The sequence below is a fragment of the Oryza glaberrima genome, chromosome 6 (assembly GCF_000147395.1).
Source record: "Oryza glaberrima chromosome 6, OglaRS2, whole genome shotgun sequence".
Classification (NCBI taxonomy): Eukaryota; Viridiplantae; Streptophyta; class Magnoliopsida; order Poales; family Poaceae; genus Oryza; species Oryza glaberrima.
Window position 1 is genome coordinate 26,092,555 of NC_068331.1, and position 6,000 is coordinate 26,098,554.

The following is a 6,000-nucleotide window of genomic DNA, read 5'->3' on the forward strand; positions in this document are numbered from 1 at the left end:
TGTCACTGACACCGTGGGCCCCACAAACTGTCCTAACATGCGGGAGCGACGTCTTCCATGAGACCATCTGACGGCCCAGGAACAACTCCAAAGAGGTCGGCCGGGCCGGGCCCCACTTGGCAGTGTCCCCCCACTTCAGGCCACGGTGGGGCCCATCGTACGGACGATAAGGGGGCACGCGTCACATCCTGGATCGTCGCACAGGTGCAGCGCCCGCGCCTCACATGGCGGCCACACGGTGTCCACTGCTGCCACACATGGGATTGTTTCGTAGGCATGCAAGCCGGACGGGTATGTAGGTTTTTTTTAAGCCCGTTTATCTCATTTCTAATTTATTTTTTCTTTTAAATTTTATATTACTGTGTGAGAAATAAACTAGCAAGTGAGTTTTTATATAGGTAGTGAGACTACCCACTTGCATCTCTATTGTTTCATGAAATTGATTTCAAAAACACCAACCACGCTGAAATTCTTATGGGTGAATAACTAATTTAGTCCCTCAAGTTTCAGCTAAGGCTCAATTTGATTCTTCACGTTTCATTTTGTCCACATAGGTCCTTCAAATATTTGTTTTGGCTTGAAATCATCCTTGAGTGCACTTAATATGCCATATGGCTATTTCTATCAATATTTCTATTAGAAAATGTCCTTTTTGCCCTTAATTTGTATACATCTATATACTAGAAAAGAGAAAGCCAACATGAATAAACAACATTATAGATATACTTCCCATTATTTCAACATGTGCACATAAAACTTAAGCAATTGCTATTGTATACACTTGTTAGTACATAATTTTTTTTCGTTTTACATAATATACTATATATTATCTATAAAAAATTGAAGCATGCAATTTTTCTCTTATATATGTGAATGATGAGGGTATAAATGTCATTTATGAAGAGAGTTGTTGGTTCAAGGATAAGTTTGAACTAAAATGAAAACTTGAAGGACTAATATGGATAGATTGAAACATCAAGGACAAAACCGAGCCTCAGATGAAACTTAAAGGACCATTTTGGCTATTCACCCAAATTCTCACTAGCACACGAAGATTTTTCAGCCCATGTAAAACGAGTTAAGCCATTATTATATAATTAAGTGAGTATAAATTTTTATAGACTTTAAAAATAAATTTATTTAAAATTTTAAGGCAACTTACAAATATAAAGTTTTCACATAAACCTAGTTGGTTGGGAAAAACCACCCCATGGTATTTCACTAAGAAGAGCTTAATCGGAGCCTGACCAAGAAAGATCCCAAAAGCTAGTCTCCTCATATATGGGGATATCACTCTCTATGATTTAGGCTTTGACCCATACTTTGAGGCCCAGCGTCTTACATGAGGTCCCGCCCACCATAGGTCGATTCATACATGTCGACTAAGGGAACCAACGGGTGATATAGGGTGCTACTAAGTTTTTTTTTAAAGAAAGCCGTTTATTGATTTGAAAAACATGCTAATGAAAATCGAGATAGAATGTACATCTTAATTGAACGATTATGTTAATTATGTAACCTATCTTAATCAGAAATTCGTTGTGTGGTATAACCTACTGCAATACTGCTCTCACGTAGGTGATTCCATGGTGGATGGACGAAGCCTAGGCCCCGGCAACTGTTCATTGCGTTTTTCCAAGCTGAAAGTGAGCACGCAAGCATCTTAGCAACACAGCCGACGAGATGATACATGGGCCGTTCTTGGCGTAATCTCAAGATTAAGAAGGCCTTTACCTGTGGGCTTCATCACTGGACACATATATACATGTCCTTTGCTGCAAATTAAGTTTGGGCTTCATCAGCGGTGCGAAAACGTGACATGCATGTTAATAAATTAATTAATTAATTTTTTGTTGCACCCTATTTTTTTTAGTAAATAGTAGTAGTAGTAGGACAGAGATCTTGGGTTATGATAGGGTAACAGTTTCAGTCAAATCTTCTATTACTAACAAAAAATTGGTTATATATGAGCCGTGGATATATATGCCTGTAGGCGTGTATTGGAAACAGTCCCCTAAATGCACTTTGGGCCCCTCTGTGATCCTCATCAAAACTTGGCTAGGGACAACGACAAAGGCAGCATGCAATGCAATGCATGCTCTTTAATTTCTCTCGATGCATTTCCTTCTTCTAAATGCAACACATGCACACATGCTATTTCACCCACCTATACTATATATCCTGATTTGACAAGAACAGAGTTATTGCTCTTGTCATATGCACAGACATCAGTTAGCTGCAATCCTGCTAAACCTCATCAAAGCTGAATATTTAAAAAGAAAGAGAGAAGAAGAAGCATAAAAATCAAATTCATAAAGCAATAACTACAGATTTATTTTTTTCAAAGGTAGTAATAACCAACTTTGATTTATTTTTTTTTAGGATTTATAACTACAGATTTTAAGAATTTGAATGAAAAATATGAATTGTTTGGAGAGAGTTGGAGATTAGAAATAAAGTTAGAGCTGCTTAGGGTTCACAAAACCGATCTTTTTTTTCGCAAAACCGTTCATACATCTTCTGTAAAAACATTAATTGTCTGTTTGTGAAAACCGATCCGTTTTAGCTGGTTTTCGTACATCGCTTACCGAAGGTCACCAGTTTTATGTTTTCAGTAAACCAATACGAAGCGGTTTTTATTTCAAAAACGAAAAGATAAACCCTGCAGCTGCTAAAAGCTACCTTGAACCAAGCGGATAGTCCAACCGCGAACGCACGCACATGGATAAAATTCCATGCCTTCTTCAACCACCAATCCTATCATGGAATGCTCTTAGCTTTGTTCAGGTGAGAGAGAAAGAAACCGTTCACATGGCACAGGGTTTCCATAATATTGCTTGCACACACACACACACACACACTTGATGGATAAGATAAACCGATCGAATGGCAGCAGCTAGCACAGAGTCATATATATGCAATGCAATGCATGTACATGGGCCAGGATCAGCTATTGAATTGAATTTCTCTCCTCCTCTCTTGACTTGCACACCCTGAATTCATAATATGATCAGGTTACTGGAGCAAGAGTTAAAAGGCACATGCGAGGCCGGAAATGGACACCCCTAGGGCTCGTGTAGGCGTGCCGAAAACGGGCTCGATGACAAGGGCCGTCGTCAAGACGGCCAACCCCTCCTCTCGCACTTATTGCCCCTACTTCATCACTTGATCCATCCATCACATGTAGCAAGTACATGCAGGCCGGGGTAGCACTAGTACGTGCCACTAGTGGTAGTAGCTATCCACTACAACATGTGCTGCATTTGCAATTTGTTTTATTTTCAGATAATGACATTTTGATCGAGATGTTGTATTGTTTTAGCTACCAATGCTACTCTTGCATTGATCGAGTTTCAGGTTAGAGAGCACATATATATATGGCCTGAACCTGAACCGGCCTGTCGTCTGTATATTGGTGATGGTTTTGGAGTGTATATATATGCAGCAGGTTATTTGTTGCGTAGAATTTGCTAGCTCATGGCTGGCTGGCTAGTTAACCATGCATTGCACTTACCATTTTGTCACCGGCGGTGAGGTCCAAGGGCTTGTACGGCCGGCAAAATCATTGGGTCGGCGAGATTGTCGATCCGACGTACGGCGGCGTAGGTTGGAAAGGTGATTTACCGACGCTGTTTACAGTAGCGTACTACTCCCTCCGTTTCACAATGTAAGTCATTTTAGTATTTCTCACATTCATATTAATGCTAATGAATCTAAATAGATATATATGTCTAGATTCATTAGCACCAATATAAATATGAAAAATGTTAGAATAACTTATATTGTGAAACGAAGGGAGTAGTATATGCCAAGTTGATTAGGCTGTTGATGTGTTGTGTCTACCGAAATTTATATTCAGCGCAGGTCCGTCCATATCTAGAGACACGTGTGAGCTGTGCAACCGTATAGGGCTTTCACTCCGTATGTATCTAGCTATTATTCAAGGCAATATGTTCCGATATAATTAGAATCTCTTTATTCTATTTTCTCAAATCTCTGTTTTTCTCCACTCAATCGGCTAGAACAAGCTCTTTTTTTAATTCCGACAAGCTTCGATATAGTAACCATGCATGGCTACAGCTTTATTTTTTCTTTTAGTAAGAAAAAGCTGAATTGTTTCAACGGTTCTTCTTCTACTTGGTCAGATCGTCATACATATTTAGGTGGGTAATTATGCTACTTGACATAGCGCTAGTAATTATTGGTTGCGAATAATTTCTGTTCGTTTGATAGCAGGATATAATTAGCTAATTAAATAAAGGAGCATTATATTGATACTAGCTTTCCTGGCATGGTTGGAAGGCCACTAACTGCAATTTAATTATATTGTAAATATAAGATATAGCCTATTCTATTATTCTATTACTCCCTTCATCAAAAAAAAAAATCCTAATATTGAGTTTGAATCCTGACACATATCGTTAAAAAAAACCAATCCTAAATTTGAACCTGAAAAAAAAACTAATTCTAGATTTGAATCTGGACACATATATATCCATCCAGATTTAAATTCAGGATTGTTTTTTTTTTGACGGAGAGGGTATGTAATTAGTATTACTAAAGATAAGACTTTTAATTTTATATTTGACACATGGCTTTCAAATTATTAGGACGGCCCTAAACGATTTACGCCGCCACCAGCGTGCACAATTGCACAATGCCGCACATGCGAAATAATACCGGAATAATATAATATAGATCTCACACTCTAGATTAGCTAGGACATGCTAAAAATTGCTTAAGGTTAAGAATAGATTCGCAACTACATGGGCGCAGGAGATGCGCCAGAGAGGGCATAAAAATGAGCGAATTTGGTTGATCATGTCATGTGCACTACAAACACGTGTTAGAGAAACTGCTAAACTGATGATCTGGCCAGGAACTGATCAAATGCAATGATGCTGAGTCCGAAAATTATATCCACAGATCGGCCCCAAAAGGAATGGTACCAGGAAAAACTACTAGCTAGATATAATTGGTCTCCACCTAACAAAATAAAAACATTTTAGACCAAAGTGTAGCTAACACAATCATCCACTACAAGCTCCACAAAACTTGGCAAAAAATTCTATAAATAATGTATTCCCTCTATTTCAAAATGTTTGACACCGTTGACTTTTTAGTACGTGTTTGACCATTCGTCTTATTCAAAAAATTTAAGTAATTATTTATTCTTTTCATATCATTTGATTCATCGTTAAATATACTTTCATGTACACATATAGTTTTACATATTTCACAAATTTTTTTAATAAGACGAACGGTCAAACATGTGCTAAAAAGTCAACGGTGTCAAATATTTTGAAACGGAGGAGTAGCTAGCAATCCAAATTATAGTGGTAGTACTACTACTCAACAACCAATGAACCAAATATGCTCCCTAGAGAAGTTCACTAGCATGCCAAGAAATATGAAATGGGATACAGCTCTAAAATTTGAAGCAACACAACGTACTCCCATGTAGGCTGTGTTTAGATGGTGTAAAAGTTGAAAAGTGGGAGAAAATTGGTAGTTTGGAGAAAAAGTTGGTAGTTTATGTGTGTAGGAAAGTTTTTGATGTGATGTGATATGATGAAAAGTTGGAAATTTGGGAGGAACTAAACACTGCCGTAGTACTACTCTCTCCATCTCAAAAATATAAAAACTTAAAACCGGATGCTACATTTCTATAGTACAACGTATTTGGATGGACTCGACGTTTTATAGTATAATGTATCTTTATTCAAATATATTGCACTAGAAAACGTTTCATCTGATTCAAGGTTTTTATATTTTTGGGTAGGAGATAGCAGATGGTACAGAGTGTACTGCGCCCTTGAGATGAAAAAAAAGCTAGAAGCGTTCACTACCGGCCAAGAAACTGTGAAAAAATTGTAAAAAGGAGCTTTGAAATTGCTGCGAGGGTAAAAAAGAATTCGGGCCACATAAAACAAGAAACCAAAAGGCAGCAGTACGTACCACTGTTTGTACTGGGCTAACCGGAAAGGCAGAGATGCTGTG